Consider the following 20,313-nt stretch of genomic DNA (forward strand, 5'->3'; position numbering starts at 1 on the left):
TAAATCTACATCTCCATATATACTCCACAAGCCACCTAACGGTACTTGGCGGCTGATACCCGGTACCAATACTCGTTATCTCCTTCCCTGTTCCACTCGCAAATGAAGAAGGGCATAAACGCCTTTCTGTATTACTGTACGAGCCATCATTTCTCCAATGTTATTTTAGCGGTATTTACACGGGATGTACGTTGCCGGTAGTAGAATGTTCTTTACTCAGCTTCAAAATGCCGATTCTCTAAATTTTCTCAATAGCCAAGATGCACAGGATTATAGGCATTAGGTACCAGTATATTTAGATTAGTGGAACAATCTGAAAATTTGTGGCAGACCGGGCGACAGATGACTTTTACAGACGAATCAGCTATCAGCTTTTATGCTCCATCGGAGAGACTGCCGATGGATCCTCGGGAGGGTCCAAATTAGGAGATGGAAACTTACGGCGGGGGGGGGGGGGGGGGAATTTTGCGGCATACCATGAATGACATGCAGGTGGAATGTACTGGAAATGCAATGGATCAAAGCAAGTGTGCGTCTATCCTTGGGAACCATGCCCACCCCAACAACAAGCAGTTTGTTTCTCCTTGGCACAATGGCATTTACCAGCAGGGCAATGCAACATGCCACATAACTCGCAGTGTATGTGTGTGATTCAAACACCACCAGGATATGTTTAATGTACTTCCCTGGCCACCGAAATCCCCGGATTGAAACCCAATCGAGAATCAGTGCGACCACCTCTATCGGATTGTTCGCGCCATGGGTCCTCAACCGAGAAACTAGCGTAGCTGGCCATGCAAATGGAGTCTGCACAGCTGCTCATTCCTGTCGGAACCTTTCAGGGCCTAACTGACTTTCTTCCTGCACATCTCGCAGTGGTCCACGCTGCAAAGGATGGTTATTCAGGCATTTGACAGGTGGTCACATTTACATGACGGGACAATGTACCTTCCTCAGTGGTTCACGTGCCCGCTACAGCGTCAGTCGTAATTCAACCTTGCCGTGGACACAACGGTTTGGCTCGTCAATGTATATAGGTTGATTGCGTGATACTGTTACAAATTTGCATTGATGTTGGAAAAGTATAAATGTACCAGTTGCTGTTGAGGAGTCCTGGCCCGGAAACGACTAGGCAAAAATAGTTCTGATACCTCTGACGGTGGGCTTTTTCCAATGCAAGCTCTTTGCTTTCAATATTTTGAGAGGTATCGGTATAGACCAAAACAAGATAATACCACCCAGTAAACGTGGACTCTAACGTGTATGTCAAAGGGCTATGACCGCTGCTTCATCTTTGCTACTGTGAAACACATACCATCTCCTGAACAAGTGCTCATACCACTTAAGGTATGCTTGTTAGAGCCCTTATTTGCTGGACATTTTTTTATTGTTTCGATACACCCCGCCTCATCCCAAAATGGGGAAACCATAGAGCGTGCAGAGGAAGAGGTCAACTGTCAGATGTATCAGAAACATTTTAGCTTGTAACTTTCGACTCGGTCGGTTTTGGACCAGGATCTCTTACCTCACATTGATACAGTCACCGTTCTCCATCGTCTCTGAAAGTTTGTAACGCCGTCACGGTATTACCCCCAATATATCCACTACCATTGCTGATAATGGCAACACTAACAGATTCTCCGTCACAAGTCATTGGGGGTTGTTGACAACATGCTTGATTCATTAATATGCAGCTATTGAATTCGTAACTCCATGTCTACATGATGTGCTCTGTTGTACCTCTGTGATATGTAAAAAGTTTTACATTCCGATCAGGACTCGTTATTCACGTTGAAATTCGACAGTGTTTTCTCTTATCTAGCACGAAAAATGGCGTTTGCTCTCCCCGTTTGTTGGGCTTAATGGTGAAACAGAAGAGCACACGTATAGAATAACATGGTGTTTTTGTCAGCTCTACCTCAGTTGCACTGCCTTATATCTGAATGTACTCATACCAAAGCATCACAGGCCTAGTACTTACATGGAAAGTAGGTAAAGTACATTGATGATTATTTTTCAGAACGCAGTGGGGGCTAACTCTTTATACTCATGAAGTAATGAGTGCTATCGACAGGGGATGTCAAATTGATTACATATTTTTGGGTTTCCAGAACACTTTCAACAACGTTCTCCACAAGGTCTTCTAAACCAAATTGTGCGCCTACGGAATGTCCCCTAAGTTGTGCGACTGGATTCCTGATTTCCTGTCAGAAAGGTCACAGTTTGTAGTAACAGACGGAATGTCATCGAGTAAAACAGAAGTAATATCCGGCTGTCCCAAAGGAAGTATTATAGACCCTCTATTGTTCCTGATCTATATCAACGACGTACGAGACAATCTCAGTAGCCGTCTTACATTGTTTGCAGATGATGCTGATATTTAACGTCTTGTAAAGTCATCAGATGATCAAAACGACTTGCAAAATGATTTAGATAAGATATCTGTATGGTGCAAAAAGTGGTCATTGACCCTGAATAAAGAAAAGTGTGAAGTTATTCACATGAGTACTAAAAGAAATCCACTAAGTTTCGATTACGCGATAAGTCACACAAATCTCAAGGCTGTAAATTAAACTAAATACATAGGGATTACAATTACAAATAACCTAATTGGAACGATCACATAGATTATGTTGCGGGTAGAACAAACCAAAACTGCGATTCACTGGCAGAACACTTAGAAGGTGCAACAGGTCTACTAAAGAGACTCCCTACACCACGCTTGTCCGCCCTATTCTGGAGTATTGCTGTGCGGTGTGGGATCCGCATAAGATGGGAGAAATGGATGACATCGAAAAAGTACAAAGAAGGGCAGCTTGTTTTGTATTATCGCGAAATAGGGGTGATAGTGTCAGACATGATATGTGAACTGGAGTGTCAATCATTAAACAAAGGTGTTTTTCGTTGCAACGGGATCTTATCATACAATTCAAATCACCAGTTTTCTCCTCCGATTGCGAAGAGATTCTGTTGGCACCCATCTAAGCAGAGAGATACGATCATTACGAGAAAATATGAGAAATCAGGGCTGGGACAGAAAATTTTAAGAGTTCGTTTTCCCCGCGCCCCGTTCAAGAGTAGGACGGTAGAGACAGCTTGAAGGTGATTCATTGAACCCTGTGCCAGGCATTACATTGTAAATAGCAGAGTAATCACGCAGATGTGGATATCGGCCTCGTACGTGACAGCCATGTATTGTAACGCTGTAGAGGGAGGAGATGTGACACAGCTATTACTATTGTATGGTGACTGAAATGTCTGATAGGCACTTATCTACAGCTTTATAAATTGTGTTGTCACACACTCCAGGGATGGCAGTCTGTTATCCCTACATAAGAAATGAGGTAATTAGAGATTATCATTACTTTAAGGCTAGCAATGAGAGTACTTTATGAATTAATTTTGAATATAATTTAATTTCTGATTTTCTGTGTGCTGCGCGGGAGGATTGGAGATAGGTAGGGACATCTGAAAGTCTGTTAAAACATGCCGACACACGCTAAAACCATTGCCAACAAATGAGGCATATTGTAAGAAGGTAGTACATGTTCTGAGTTTTCTACACAGATAGTTCTGCTGCAGTATTGATAACAGGTGCATCACAGTGTGCGAGTGAAGTGGAGTGGCAAATGGAAAGGTTCTCCAAAGTTTAGGTTCAAAAATAGTACAACGTTCAAAAATAGTACCATGTATCTGTGTTACTTTGAAGAAGAAAAGTGCAAGGTTCAATAAAAGTTACTTGTCTTACCATAAAAATGTGTCACTTAGTTTTAGACAACCCCTCTTATCAAATAGATAGCAATGATGCCCCGGTACAGAGGGAATGTTCATAATTTTGGCTTAAGGTAATAGCAGTTAATTCAGAGGTTAGTAATTTTCGTCAAGACCGTGTTTCTCGTGGTTAGAGTACAGTTTGTACTAAGTCTGAACGGCCCTCCACGCATGAATGGTCCACAGAGGCGTCAGAAAAGCGGTTCTGGTTGCCAGAAGAAGTCATTGTCTAGCAGTCTGTCCTAAGTAAGCAACCTGCCCAAAAGTGTGCACATGAGCAGTGTTAAGTTGGCTGTGCAAAACAGTGTTCTCTGAGCAGTCGGTCGTTTTCTTCGAAACCAAAGATTTTAAATAAACCCTCACAGCTTGATCAGTGCCTCACCAGCAATCGAATTCTGCCGCTGTAAACTGACGTTGCCTGGCTTGTAGATCCGGCCTCAAGATCACATGCTCCTACAATTTCGGTGCTATGTTGAGATAAACTATATGAGGCCGATAAAAAGATTACCAGTTGGTGGAAAAACAGTTAATGATCTTCTTCCTCGCTCGTCACGGTAATCAGATCATCCGGATGGCGATGGTAACTAATAATTACGATTGCATCCATGCCACCGACGTCTCCATGCCTCCGCTGAGGTAATGCGACACGTTCACCTGTCACGTGCAATCACTAGACAGTATATTTATCCATCTCAAAACCTCAATTACGTGTTTTATTTCTCCATCTTGTACGTGGTCTCCGATTTCTTATGACTGTTGCTTTCCTTGATTAACTGAGTGCTGGCTCTGGGTCCATTATTTAGTGTCTCACATCATATCATATTAGATCATATATTTTGACATCTATTTCGTAACCTTTTCCTTTTTTTCAATTACGTGAGTGTGATCTAAAAACTTGACGCAGAAACAGCAGGCCTCATGAGTAGTATTGGTCTCCTTTGTTGAACTGCACTGCAGCGGCCACACTTGCAGTCAAGTATGCCTGTGTGCCTGTTGAGAAAGACAGAGGAGGGGATGGTCAGAGTTAGGAGGAGGGGGAAAGGACAGGGAGGGGAATGGGAGGGAAGTGCATGATGCAGGTGAAGGTGTTTAGGAGAGGTGTGCAGATGAGAAAGCAGGAAGGGAAGGTGGAAATTGAAAGAGAGAGGGGATGGACGAAATATAGTGTACGAGGGGGGGGGGGGGGGAGCGGATGAAGGGACAGAGAGAGGGGTTGGAGGAGATGGACACATAGAGGTGTAAGGGTGAGGTGAACAGACAGTGGGAAGAAGAGCTGTAGACAGAGAGAGGGAGAATGAGGTGTGTTCAATATGTGCATCAAATGCATGTCTGGACGAAGCTGCAGCTAAATACTAGTTATTAATATATTTGTGTGTCTTTATCAAAAAGGAAAATTTTTATTGAACGTGTAGTCCATTATTATCTAAGTAGACTTGTGCTATCCCATACCATCCTTAACCTATCATCACACATGGTCCACTCCACTGTGACTGTGAAAACAATGTCGAATTACACCAGTAGTAGGATATGAATTTGATGCTGTAGGCAAAGATGGACACTGGCTGCTTGCTTCCATGACATACTGCTGGGAATGCAGTTTCAGCTTTTCACAATCCTTTATACTGGATCACCTATTTGTTCCAAAATCGAAATCAAGTTTTTCTTGTTTTATGTCAGCAGACAATAAACCCCCCGCGGTGACCCTAGTGCTCTTTCCCTTACTTTCTGCACTCTACTCAGAACTTAACACTCTAATTCCCCATGAACGTTTAAGTTCGAGCTGTCACCGAAATCGTGAAGTTACTGACTCCGTAAGTGCTTGTACAGTGAGGGGACTAAAGTCATGGGATACCTCCTAATATCGTGTCAGACCTCCTTTTTCCCAGCTTGACATGGCTTGCACTCAGTAAAACGTTGCAAGTTCTATGCAGAAATACTGAGCCATGTCACCTCTACAACCATTCATAATTGCGAAAGTTTTGCCGATGCAGGACTTTATGCACGACCTGGCATTTCCATTATGCACCTAAAAATGTTCGATGAGGGTAACGTAGGACGATCTGAGTTGACAAACAATAAGTTAGAACTGTCCTGTATGTCCCTCAAATGAATGGTAAACAAGTGTGGCCCAGCGACTCTGCGAATTGACATGAAGTCCTATAGTGGCTACAAATGACCTTCTAGTTGCTGAACATAACCATTTCCAGTCAATTGTCGATTCAGTAGGAGCAGAGGACCCAGTCCATTCGAAGTAAATACAGCCCACACTATTATGAAGCCACCACCAGTTTGCACAGGGAATTTTTGACAGCTTGGGTCGCCGGCCGGGGTAGCCGAGCGGTTCTAAGCGCTACAGTTTGGAACTGCGCGACCGCTACGGTCGCAGGTTCGAATCCTGCCTCGGGCATTGATGTGTGTGATGTCCTTAGGTTAGTTAGATTTAAATAGTTCTAAGTTCTAGGGGACTGATGACCTCAGAAGTTTAGTCCCATCTTGCTCAGAGCCATTTGAACCATTTTGAACAGCTTGGGTCCATGGCTTTGTGAGGTCTGTCCACCAATCGAACCCTACCATCAGCTCTCACCAAGTGAAATCGGCACTCATTGGAACAGGTCAACGTTTTCCAATCGTCTGGGGTCCAACTGATATGGTCAATATCCTAGGAATGGCGCTGCAAGCGATGTTGTGCTGTTAGCAAAGGCACTCGCGTCAGTCGTCGGCTTGTCATATCCCATTAACGCCAAATTTCACCCCACTTTCATAACAGAAATGTTCATCGAAAGTCTCACTTTGATTTCTGTGGTTATTACTAACAGTGTTGCTTGTCTGTAAGCACCGATCGACGACTCTACATAAATGCCAGTGCTCTCAGTTGTTATGTAAAGGTCGTTGGCCACTGTTGTCCGTGCTGAGAGGTAATGCCTCGTATCTGGTATTTACGGTACACTCTTGACACTGTGAATCTCGGAATATTGAATTCTCTAATGATTTCCCAAATGGAATGTCCCATGCGTCTATCTCCAACTACCATTCCACGTTCAAAGTCTGTTAGTTCTCCTGCCTTAATGACGTCGGAAATCTTTTCTCATGAATCACCTAAGTACAAAAATTCTTTGGCCGTGCGCTGCCCTTTTATAGCTTATGTACAGGACACTACTACCATCTGTATGTATGCATATCACTATTCCATACCTTCTGTCACCTTAGTGCAATGTTGGGTGTTCTTGGGAATAATATACAGTACTGAGGAAAAAAAAAGACCTCTGTCTCAATGAAAACTGTGGGAATCGGTTATAGTGTGACGATTATGACGACCTGCGCGGCTGGTGTAAGTCGTATAGTGGGGCCTGTGATGAACAAGGCGTGAACGCTACCGCGCCGGTAACCAGCAGAGGCGGCGACCCACCTCCAGCGAGTCGATGTCGCCGATGGCAAAGTAGACGGCGAGCCAGGCGGCGGCGCTGGGCACGGCGGCAGCGGCGAGCAGGCGGCGGCGGCCCAGGCTGGCGGCCAGCAGCCCCGCGGGCAGCGCCCCCAGCAGCGCGCCGGCGGCGGGCAGCGCGCCCACCCACGCCAGCGAGGGCTCCGACAGGCCGCGCAGGCGCAGCGCCGGCGCCGCGTTGCTCGTCCAGCCGCCCACCAGGCCGGCCGTCGCCCCGCCCAGGGTGGCTGCCCCAACCCAAACACGCTACGCTACACATCGTTACTCTGAGCATCCACAGATTTACCTGTAAAACGCAGCACTGCTTGTAGATATTTAAGCATTATTCTACGTGAGAAAAGAAACCTTCTAGAACATGTAAAATCTGTTACTCAAAAATAGTTCAAATGGCTCTGAGCACTATGGGACTGGACATCTGAGGTCATCAGTCCCCTAGACTTACAAGGGAACCTCCCCATCGCACCCCCCTCAGATTTAGTTATAAGTTGGCACAGTGGATAGGCCTTGAAAAACTGAACACAGATCAATCGAGAAAACAGGAAGCAGTTGTGAGGAACTATGAAAAAAATAAGCAAACTATACAAACTGAGTAGTCCATGTGCAACATATGCAACGTCAAGGACAGTGTCAGCACAGGAGCGCCGGGGTCCCGTGGTTAGCGTGAGCAGCTGCGGAACGGGAGGTCCTTGGTTCTTGTCTTCCCTCGAGTGAAAGGTTTACGTTGTTTATTTTCGCAAAGTTATGATCTGTCCATTCGTTCATTGACGTCTCTGTTCACTGTAATAAGTTTAGTGTGCGTGTCTTGCGACCGCAACGCAAAACCGTGCGATTAGTGGACGAAAGGACGTGCCTCTCCAATGGGAACCGAAAATATTTGATCGCAAGGTCATAGGTCAACCGATTCCTCCACAGGAAAACATGTCTGATATATTCTATATGACACTGGTGACGGCATGTGCGTTACATGACAGGAATATGTTTCGATGTTTGTTTAGGTGTAGCGTCCCCATACTACGGCGCAGTTACCTCGCATCGGACGGACGGACGGACACATAATAATTGCCTGAATATAAAAAATCAAACTCTCCACTCGAGGGAAGATTTGAACCAAGGACCTCTCGTTCGGCAGCTGCTCATGCTAACCACGGAACCACGGCGCTCCTGAGCTCACACATTCCTTGGTGTTGCCTATCTTGCGTATGGGATACTCAGTTTGTATATTTTGCTTATTTTTTCATAGTTCCACACAACTTCTTCCTGTTTTCTCGATTGATCTGTGTTCAGTTTTTCAAGGCCTATCCACTGTTCCAACTTATAACTAAATCTCAGGGGGGTGCGATGGGGAGATTCCCTTGTTAGAACTACATAAACCTAACTAACCTAATTACATTACACACATCCATGCCCTGGGCAGGATTCGAACCTGCGACCGCAGCCTCAGCGCGGTTCCGGACTCAAGCGCCTAGAACCGCTCGGCCTCACGTCCGGCAATCTGTTACTCAGAAGCGTTTAAGGTTAGGCATCAGACTGCCTATTCTGCAACTACTGACTATAAATTACCGTTGCGTGTGGTACAGCCACTAGAAGCACTGCAAGGTGGGTTCACAGTACATCCAAAAACATCAGGAACAGAGTGAAACAGAGTGACATTGCTCCTACTCGAGGTACGGTGGAACTATCATAAGATCATTGTCCACATCTCAAAGATTTTCATCAAGTGGGATGTAGTAACACACTAATCTGTGAATGTGGAGTGAAAGGTTCCGCTGTTCATGCCTTTTTTAGCTGCCCTCTTTCTCAGGTAGAGACAGATTGCAGACAATTTGACTGCGACCTGGAAACAACTGTATGTGACCAGAACTAGTGAAAAACGGTTACTATGATTGCACAAAAAATATCTGAAAGGCAAAGGCAAGTGCTTAACTTTCAGTCTATAATATCAAGTGGACGCTCTGAATATCAATATAACAACAGAGCATAAGAAGCTATTCCTTCACTATAGACAATGACAGGAACATACAAATTTCATTAGGAGAAAGATTTTTTTCAAAAAACAGAGGAAAGAAGGGAAGAAAGAATGCCATGGCCATTTACACAGGTAAGCATAGACTTGAGAATCGCCGAGGTATGCACTTACCAGTGTGGGAAATGTAGAGTATTATAGCAGCAATAGGTTTAGAAGTACATATGGTTGTAGTTATGGGTCAACCTCGAAATATTCCTAGGCTTCCTGTAAGATGTCTAGTGATAAAAGCTCGAAGTTATTCACTTATAACTTGAATTAATTAATTTCAGTTTACGTTTTCTTTAACAGACTCTTATTTTCGATTTTCTGTTTAATTTCTACATTAATATTACCAATCGTTGCTGTTAACGTACTTCATTACTATTTACATAATATAAACCATTATATGTCACTATGATTATTGAATATGTACTACCCGTTTAGAATTTGTAGATAATAGCTCAAAAATTTGTGACAATAAATTAAAATTTAATTGAAATTCAACTACACATTGCACAACTTTCATCTTTCTCCAAGAAAGTGCGGACGTCAGCTGATACACATTCTGTGCAGGGAACCTTACACCGATGAGATGAAAGAATGTGACCACAACCAACCACGAAACTCAATGCCACCTATTGGTGTTGGGGGACCGTGACGCGTTAAGGAAAGCGCTGTGTACAGAGTGTTCCAGAAATGAATGTAAAGTATATATGTAAATTGAAGTTGGAGGTGGGGAGGAAGGAAAGAAAAGGGAAGGTATTACTGATGTTAGCTGTTTCAGGACATTAAGCGGAATCAGCGGTGACGAGTGAAAAAGTGTAGCACACAGGGGTTCTAAACTTACTAGGCTGGTGCGGTAACCACTGCGCCATCCGGGACACAGTGCTAAACCAATTGCAAAGAATATCTTGGCACCTCTCACAGCAGATCCACATTCCCAAATAGCGCCAACTATCTGCAGTCCCTATCCATTTGCCCCATGCTCGCTACTCTGAGATTCCCGCAGGGGGTCGGACGTAGCAGTAACAAGGTTAAAAGCGGTGCGCGCCGCTGGGAAGGTAGGCATACAGCCTGTCATCCTGGTCGAAATGGTTACAGGTATACCTGGAGGGGCAACACAATGGAGTTTCGCCTGTCATTTGCTTGGACGCGAACGCGTCGCGTTTGCCAGTGCAAATATCTGTTTGATACGAAACGGTATAGAGAGCGGCATCTATGTACAGTGGAGAGTTGGATTCGCCCATCAACAAATGGGGAAACTCTTGAGCGTGGTTCTATGTTGAGAGGAGGGAAATGGCGCGCTTTCCGTCAGAGGAGGTAGTAGAAATGCACTGTGCTTACGGGGTGGCAGATGGAAATACTCTCTCTGCTCAACTGTTGTACTTTTAGCAGTTTCTGAATCGTCGAGTGCCAGAGCCATGCATGTCCATCTCCATCCACAGGTCCCAAAGAGAGGCAGGTGCACCAGAGATGACTTATCGGCTAACAAGGTATCGTAATGCCGTATGAACACTTACGGCCTACATCGAAGTCCGATGCATTCGTTTTGTGATGCGGGTTCGAAGGCCAGACAGACATGGCCGTCGACGCACAGCGCTTACACCATAGTCTGAAGAGAAGGCGTTAGAACAGATGCAAAACACGCCCTCAGCAAACTCACGGCAAGCAAGCTCGGAGTCTGGCATGTGCGGAATGAAGACGATTTGCACCCTTAACCACCATCAGAAAATTCAAGCCGTTAACAGAGAAGATTTTTCGCATCACATTTGCATGGGGGCTTAATTAAATGAAATGAAAATAATTTTAATTTTTGATTTTGTTAGCTGTCTGTTCGATTACGAAGTCTCGTAAACGGTTGGCCCTGACTAGTATTATTACGCTATCTGACTGCATAGAACAATAACAAAGAATGAAATGGAAATTTTCATTAACACAATTAATTAATTAAGTCCCCAGCAACTATAAAACCTACGGAACCAAAGCACAAGTATAACTGTTCTGTGTGTGGAAGTGTGATTCAACGTACGCATCTGGCACGGTTCTTCTTCAATAACACAAGAAATTTTAAATATCATTTATACTGAATTAATTAAAGAAAATAGAAATACCATAATTACTCAAGAAAACCAGAATTACACTCTAATGCAAGAACACAAGCCAGATGCTTTGTTGACTGAACCTGTAATGACGCATTATTCAGGACATTGAAATAACGAGAAAGAAAAGAAAAGTAGTTTGTTACCTTAATTTATATTGATGAAAAGCACTCTAGACATTACAATCTCTCCACACCGACTCGCTACTATCACATCTCAACAAGAACTTTTCAGTATCACATCTCAGCAAGCATTGCCTACTAGCTCATCTCAACAAACACTCCTCACTACGACATCTCAGCACTGACTACCTCGAGCTCTCCCCAAGCACTGACTACTACGAGTTCTCAATAATCACTGCCCTCTACGACATCTCAATAATCACTGCCAGTGGAGGCGGCGGAACAATACTCTCTAGCGCGATCTCTGGCGCTGTGGCTCAGTGTAGCCACCTTTCATATGCCCTTCCTCCACGGGCTAGAATTTGATGGTATTTTTGCCAGCATTGGTGGTGAAAATACCACCAAATTCGTCAAAAAAATACAGACAAAAATAAAAGATAATATTAATGCGTAAATATCATATAACTAGATAAAATTTTGGCTTTGCACTGACCTTTCAATAACCTAATATATAAAATACAGTAAGCAATACAAATTCTTTCATACATGTGACTTTACATAATAGTTTACACAAGTATTATGTAGTTAAACAGTTCAATCAATAGCGTCAGCAATGACGAATATGTGCAGGTAAGAGTCTCATAACTTTTCACAAACAGTAATACACAAAAAATCAGTTTATACAAATATTCACATAAACGCTTTCCATAGCCCAAGAAACAAGTAGTTGACAGTTCCAGCAATAGCACCCAGAAATGGTCAACAGGTGCAAAAACCAACAAGTGACATTTTTTCAGTAGAAACAGTCCATCAGTGGCACCCAGCAATGTTGAGCAGGTGCACACAGCAACAGGTGACATCTTTTCAGTAGAAGCAGTCCATCAGTGGCACCCAGCAATGCTGAACAGGTGCAGACACCAACAAGTAACAACATTTCAGTATAAGCAGTTCCATTAGTGGCACCAGCAATGTTGAACAGGTGCAGACATCAACAGGTGACATCTTTTCAGTAGAAGCAATCCATCAGTGGCACCCAGCAATGTTAAGCAAGTGCAGACAGCAACAGGTGACATCATTTCAGTAGAAGCAGTCCATCAGTGGCACCCAGTAATGTTGAATAGGTGCAGACACCAACACGTAACACCATTTCAGTAGAAGCAGTCCATCAGTGGCACCCAGAAATGTTGAGCAGGTGCAGACATCAACAGGTGACATCTTTTCAGTAGAAGCAGTCCATCAGTGGCACCCAGCAATGTTGAGCAGGTGCACACATCAACAAGTAACACCATTTCAGTATAAGCAGTCCATCAGTGGCACCCAGTAATGTTGAGCAGGTGCAGACCATTTCCATCAGTGGCACCCAGCAATGTTGAGCAAGTGCAGACATCAACAGGTGATATCTTCTCAGTAGAAGCAGTCCATCAGTGGCACCCAGCAATGTTGAGCAGGTGCAGACACCAACAGGTGACATCTTTTCAGTAGAAGCAGTCCATCAGTGGCACCCAGCAATGTTGAGCAGGTGCAGACACCAACAAGTAACACCATTTCAGTAGAAGCAGTCCATCAGTGGCACCCAGCAATGTTGAGCAGGTGCAGACATCAACAAGTAACACCGTTTCAGTATAAGCAGTTCCATCAGTGGCACCAGCAATGTTGAACAGGTGCAGATATCAACAGGTGACATCTTTTCAGTAGAAGCAGTCCATCAGTGGCACCCAGTAATGTTGAATAGGTGCAGACACCAACAAGTAACACCATTTCAGTATAAGCAGTTCCATTAGTGGCACCAGCAATGTTGAACAGGTGCAGACCGCAGTCCATAATATTCACTTTCACTAATCACCCTGTTCATCAGCAGAAATTAAACATGACTAAATGTCACACATCATGTTGAAAAGTGCAGCACCATCACTAATCAGACAGTTCAGGCATGAACAATAGTTTGAATACACATACAATGCTTTTACACTAAACATACAAATCATAACAAACACACAAATGATATCAGATAATTGTCCTATTAACTATTACAATACACAAATACCAGTAAACCTATAATATTTATGGGTGTCAGTGCAAGCCACAACAAACAAGTAAAATAATATTTAGGAGATAGGTTGGGATCACTTCTCTGGGATTATAAAAGGAAAACACACAAAACACACTCACTCATCTTTCATCCACATTAGTGCTACTGTGTAATTGAATAGTGTTAACTGTGTGAATGCAATTCTGTCAAAATTTTATGTTCATCACGTGTATCAAGTAGTAGTGGCAGCAATGTATAACAGTCAATAATAGTTAGTCAACGTCATAGTCATCATGTCAAGACCAATGTTTGCCAAGCCAAATCAAATGTACGGTTGCTGAACAACTGTCAGTGTGCCAAGATATGCAAATGCTTCCTCTCTCCAAAAAAAAAGTATATACTGCTTAGTGATTTAACAAAGTGTGTGTGTAGACAATCTTCCTTCTACTTGAGTGTTGTAGTCTGCCATCTTGATCCTCCTTGTTCCATATAGACCAACAAAAAAAAATATGCTCCTCACTTACTTTACCTCTTATCCACCAAAACTCCAATAATCATCAACTTCACATAATCTCAATACCTCTATAATAACTCTTCAATACGTTGATACATATAACCTCATTGCCAATATCATTTCACTTCCATAACAACTCTTTCCTCTAGTCAGTCTCCTCGAACAAGTGCAGACAAAATCCTAATGCAAACCTCAATTCATCATCTCATACAATCCGAAGACACAATGTCAACACACAACCTCTCGTGTAATCCATCTGATCCAAATCTGCTACTCATTATAAATTATAAGATACATTTTGTTTACCTTGTCCATCATTAAATAAAAGAAATGCGTACATGACCTCTAACAGACTTAGTTCGAATAACTCTCAGTAATTAATTACGATTACGGAGTGTGAATGATCATAATATTTCACAGTGTGTACACCACTTCAAGAATCATGGCAGAAGCAAACATGTGGAGTATTTCTTGTGTCAAGTGTCACTTCCTATTTCAATTGCTCACGAAGAATGCAGTGTAATAACTGTTAATGGTCTAACCTAGTGTTGGTATGTCATGTCGTTAGCTTCCTTCCTATTAGCATAAATTTATACAGCTTCCATAAAACCTCCGGCTCATGTGACTTCTACGCAGTTTCTTGTACCAATGTCGTTCGTAGAATTATAGCAGTTCATTTTCTTATCTTAAAAATATAAGGCACTGAGCGTAAGCAAAACATCCAATAGCGAGTAAATATACCAGTAGAGAACAGAATGTCAACAAGTGAATGCAGCACAATCCTTACAACGAGGCTCTGCCAAGCGAACAATCTACAATTAATACCATAGTGTGGCCTAAACTCCATGTTCGTACACCGTATATCAGCATTTCTACATACCAAATTAAAGAGTAGTTATGACAACAAAACAGAAACGTGTAAATATGCAATCCATACGCAAAGCAGCAAATATATATCTCACATAATAAACAGGTCATTATCATCATATCAGCATAAGCAAATAAATGTTCGTGTGTCATCTTAATAAGTAAACATGAAGGCGCAAGCAGATAAATCACAAAGTATAACTTACATACATAACCACAGTCAGCACAATTAATCAGTTGACAATTACAATTTAAATAAATAAGCACAGCAGGCACATATATGACATCAGTGTAAAGGCAGTGCAGCCAAGCGATGCATAATATACGCAAGTAATAACACTGTTCATTAATAAAACATTGTCAAAATCAGTTAATGTACGCAAGCACGTCGCTTCACAGGTAAATTCATAGAACATAAAATTTAGCACAAAGTATAAATCACGTAATTGCGAACAGCAAATTACATCTAAAATACGTACCTAAGTGGAATTATGTTACCTGAAAAATAAACTCAATTAATAGTTACCATTTTTAGTTTATTACTTTTTTCTTCGAATTACATTCTTCCTGAAATTTTCTCCATAGCAAGTCGTCTTAACGTCGGACACGCACAGAATTTACCTGAAGGTCTTAAATATTTTACACAACCGTATCCTGAAAAATACTGAACGTTAATAACATAATTTATAAAGTCACCATAGCTTTATACAGAATTTAGTCGGAGAAATTAGACTGTGTATTTGTTTACGTCTGTCAGAGCATTCGCACTGAGCGCTCGATCAGCTGTAGACGCGTGACGTAGAAAGTAATTGTTTGCGGTCAACGACTGCCTTGTGCGGCGCGCAGACTGACTGTTGCTTTGAGTATGTGCCGCCGCCAAAACACAGCGCGGTATCCTTGTATTCTCTGCATGTTTACATGTAGCTGTTAGTTTCTCTAAAGTATGTCATTCCACAAAAATTTTAACGTTAGATATGTGATGTATTCCCTTAGAGCGCCGAGATTTAAGAGTTTCTACTTCAACAGTATTATCATGAATAATTTTGCGAATCCTATATGGACCGTTATAAAGCAGAAAAAATTTGCGACATAAGCCTTTTCCTTTATGAGACAAACGATGAGACTTAATTAACACCTTTTGACCAACTGACAAAATTTTTAAACGACCATGACGTTTATCTGATTTCTCTCTTCTTGCAGCCGCAGACGCAATATTTCGTAGAGCCAGGTTGACAACTTCAGAATGCCGCAGTTTCCGTGAAGGCGGTAAAGGAACGATTTCAGAAATGCGATTTGTTGGTACTTTATTTTTTAATATCAATAGAGGCGGTAAAGAAGTTGAGTCATTAGGAAGTTCATTCAGAATGTTTTGAAAAATATGAAGATACTGATCCCAAGTTCTGTGATTCTGATGACAATAAAGACGGCACAATTTATTGATTTCCTTCATCCATCTATCTGAAGCGTTAGATTGAGGGTGAAAAAGTGGAATGAAAATTGGTTTAATCTTACGACGCCGTAGAGTACGAAGCCAAATTTTAGAGCGAAACTGTGTTCCATTATCTGATATAACCTTATCAACATGACCAACTTCTTTAAGAAAATGTTTGATGAAAGCGTTAGATACTGAACGAGCTGTTGCTTTGCGTAAAGGTGTAAAACACACATATTTTGATGTCAGTTCCACTGCTACGAAAATGTACGCAAAACCATTAGTAGAACGAACCACTGGACCGAACAAATCGACTGCATCCATGTCCTTTAATTTCGCTGGAATGATAGGAAACAACGGTGCTCTGTGAGAAACAGATGGCGGCTTAGCCTTTTGACATAATTTGCATTTGGCAAGAACAGATCGAATACGTTTTTCCATATTACTGAAGTAACAATTTTCTCGTAATTTATGAAAGCATTTTCTGGGACCAAAGTGCGCATAACTGAAATGCGTATACCAAATCAGCTTATTAACCCACTCATCAGGAATACAAACTAACCAAACACAGTTGTCGACCGATTTTCGTTTAAAAAGAATGTCGTTGCGAACTAAATAATGCTGTCTAATCGCTACGCTTTCCTTTCTCCTCCACTTCTCCTTAATGTCCTTCCAGATTGGATCCTTATTTTGCTCCATAGCGATGTCCTGGAGCGAAGACGAAATAAAGTTCTCAAACGCAACACCTTGAATGTACATCAAACAATAATGGTTTTCTTTGCAGTCCTCTTCAGCACTTTGTTTCAAACCCATAGGTGCACGTGATAAAGCATCAGCAACAATATTTGAAGATACCTGTATGTAAACAATACTAAAATCAAATTCCTGTAGGTACAACGCCCATCGTGACAATCTGCCATGAGTTAATTTTTTCGACATAAAAAATTCCAGAGCTCGATGATCAGTGTAAACCTTAGTATGTCTACCGAACAAAAATGTGCGAAATTTTGTGAAAGCCCAAACAACAGCCAAAGCTTCAAGTTCCGTAATCGAATAATTCTTTTCGGATTTAGAGAGAACACGACTTCCAAATGCAATAGTCTTCTGTACTACAACGCCGTTTTCTTCTATCTCTTGAAATAAATGTGCACCTAGGCCTTTGTATGGTGAGTCCATCGCCAAACAAAAATCTTTAGATAAATCCGGATGTGAAAGAAGTGGAGCAGCAACTAAAGCGTCACGAAGTTGTTCAAATTCTGATTGAGCTTCCTCATCCCATCACCAATTAGAATTTTTTCCAGATAATTCACATAAACGAGGTGTGGCCAAATTGTCCAATCTAACAAAGCGTCTAAGAAAATTACAGACACCAAGGAAACTACAAACATCACGTTTTGTGGTAGGAACAGCATAATTACGAATAGCGTCTAGTTTCTCTGGATCAGGAAGAATACCGTCTGTAGAAATAATGTGACCGAAAAATTTCACCTGAGAACGACCAAATTCAGATTTTTCCAAGTTCTCTGTAATGCCAACTCTTGCAAAAATACGTAATAATAAATCCAAATTTTTTTTATGCTCACTCCAAGAATGTTTAGCAATAAGAATATCGTCAACATATGAAGTAATATTGTCACGAAGATAAACAGGTAAGATTTCGTTTAAACTACGAATGAATGCTGCAGAAAATATAGTAAGTCCAAACGGTAATTTCCAAAGTCATTTTTGGGTAAAACAGTCAAATCCGGTTATTTTTTACCTACTGTCTAGATAGTTAGATAGTAGAACAGTTGTTTTTATAGATGCAAAGAATAGTATAAGAGTAGGCAGCGGTGCAGAAAACTAAAAGGAAAATAGCACCACTACAGCTCGGGGCCCTGTGATCGCTACGGCACATATTCACTTAGTGTAGTGAATCCCCTGAGGACTTTAATAGCTGCACATAAATTTCAGTTTGTGATTTAGTGGCAAATTTGGCGGAAGTGCGTACATAAATTGATCTAACCATGCACATGGATGTATGTCATTCTTAGAATTTCGCAAGATCTTAAATTTCCGAACAGTTAAGAAGTGTTTATAGTCAAAGCTTCCGCCTCGCGGCGACAAAGACCTACCGCGTCTGTCCCAGTCCCAATGTCGATTATTGTCAAGTTCCCGCGCCTGGCGCTCTCTTGTTACATCCCGTAAATGAAACAAATTACTTTCTTCAAAGCCCTCTGCTATCTGTGATACTAAAATTCGTCTGCTGTCTTTTCCTACGATTTCGCCTTCAATTTGTTTGACTTGCTTTCGTAATGCCTCAACTTCCCTTTTAACGCGTTCATTAAATTTTCCCTGATTTTCAACATGCTTATTTATTTTCTGGTACTCTTCGGTTTCTGCAAATGGTAATAGAGCTGTATCATCTGAATCTCTATCCCCATTTAAACTAAGACTTGTCAATTTATCTGAAATCTCCTCAACTCTTTCCGATAAGTCACCTATTTTTTCTTTCTGTTTATTTACGTCTTCCGTAAGTGTCGCGACTCGGGTTTCAGTATTGACACATTTGGTAGTTAACTGTTCATATTGTTGTGTTAGGTTATTTAATCCGTCATTTGGTACGGATTCCTCGATTTTCTCAAATATTTCTTCCTTATCATGTGCACGTTGTAAATTTAACTCTGAAAATTTTTGTACTATCACGCGATCTCTTTATTCCTGTTCTCTATCCTGTTCCCTTTGTCTAATCTCTACCGCAATTAATCTATTATTGTGAGCATTCAAAATCGGTTGTACTTCTTCTCTAATTTCTTTCTTTAATTCATCCTTCATATTTTTGAAACATGTCCCTATTCGTGAGTCTAACCGTGTTTCCATTGTTCCCATCTCAGTTCTAATTGTTCCTATCTCTATTTTTAATTCAGATCCTAACTGTGATCCAAGTGAGTCTAACCGTGTTTCCATTGTTCTCATCTCAGTTCTAATTGTTCCTATCTCTGTTTTAATTGTTCCTATTTGTGATCCCTGTGAGTCTAACCGTGTTTTTAATTCAGATCCTTGTGAGTCTAACCGAGATCCCAAATTTAATATTGCATTCATCAACTGCTCCATGTTAACTGTTTCAAAATTCTTTTTGCCCCTAACATTTCCCACAAAACCAGCTTCCTTCGTCATAGCTGTAAAGCTATCTGTGTTCGATACTATTCCAGAATCTTCTGTCATTAATCTCGTATTCTGAAAATTTTCTGATTGAGAAAAATTTTGAAATGGTTCCGGACTATTTTCCCGACTTATTAAATTGTTTTCAACTTCATTATTCATGATACTGTTTTCCTCTGTTGGAGAGTTCGCCATGTTAACAATTTCGTCATTCTCACTATCCATCATTTTTGCCTTTTTCATCGATCGCGTAATCATTTACAAAATATACAAAACTCGTCACTATACGAAAATTACACACAATGACATTATATTTCCAACAATACCATTCACACGAAATGTTTCCCTCAAACACGATTAATCGAACAATTGAAATAATTGCACTAAATTGTCAACCCATAGACAAGACAACAGAAATGAAATTTTGCAAAATACCATTAGAAGAATGCCAATTACCCAATCTACACATGCAATATAGACTACAATTACTAAACTACAAATTACTACAACAATGCTACTGTCTACTATTTTTACAATCAGAAGAATTCCAAGGGACGATCCTAAGCAGCGGTCGCCACGTGCATGGGGGCTTAATTAAATGAAATGAAAATAATTTTAATTTTTGATTTTGTTAGCTGTCTGTTCGATTACAAAGTCTCGTAAACGGTTGGCCCTGACTAGTATTATTACGCTATCTGACTGCATAGAACAATAACAAAGAATGAAATGGAAATTTTCATTAACACAATTAATTAATTAAGTCCCCAGCAACTATAAAACCTACGGAACCAAAGCACAAGTATAACTGTTCTGTGTGTGGAAGTGTGATTCAACGTACGCATCTGGCACGGTTCTTCTTCAATAACACAAGAAATTTTAAATATCATTTAT

The 20,313-nt window shown here is 41.4% G+C and overlaps 1 protein-coding gene and 1 long non-coding RNA gene across 2 annotated transcripts in view; both read right to left on the reverse strand.

Annotated features, from left to right (window-relative positions):
* LOC126198819 (facilitated trehalose transporter Tret1-2 homolog) overlaps positions 1 to 7,282 on the reverse strand; it is a 56,807-nt gene extending 49,525 nt beyond the window's left edge. The window contains exon 1 of the mRNA XM_049935390.1: positions 7,178 to 7,282. The gene's annotated coding sequence lies outside the window, so the exon portion shown is untranslated. The remainder of the gene's footprint in view (positions 1 to 7,177) is intronic.
* A 63-nt stretch (positions 7,283 to 7,345) lies between these two features.
* LOC126199204 (uncharacterized) overlaps positions 7,346 to 20,313 on the reverse strand; it is a 172,135-nt gene continuing 159,167 nt past the window's right edge. The window contains exon 4 of the long non-coding RNA XR_007540129.1: positions 7,346 to 7,440. This is a non-coding gene — a long non-coding RNA (uncharacterized LOC126199204). The remainder of the gene's footprint in view (positions 7,441 to 20,313) is intronic.

The sequence above is a fragment of the Schistocerca nitens genome, chromosome 8 (assembly GCF_023898315.1).
Source record: "Schistocerca nitens isolate TAMUIC-IGC-003100 chromosome 8, iqSchNite1.1, whole genome shotgun sequence".
NCBI lineage: Eukaryota > Metazoa > Arthropoda > Insecta > Orthoptera > Acrididae > Schistocerca > Schistocerca nitens.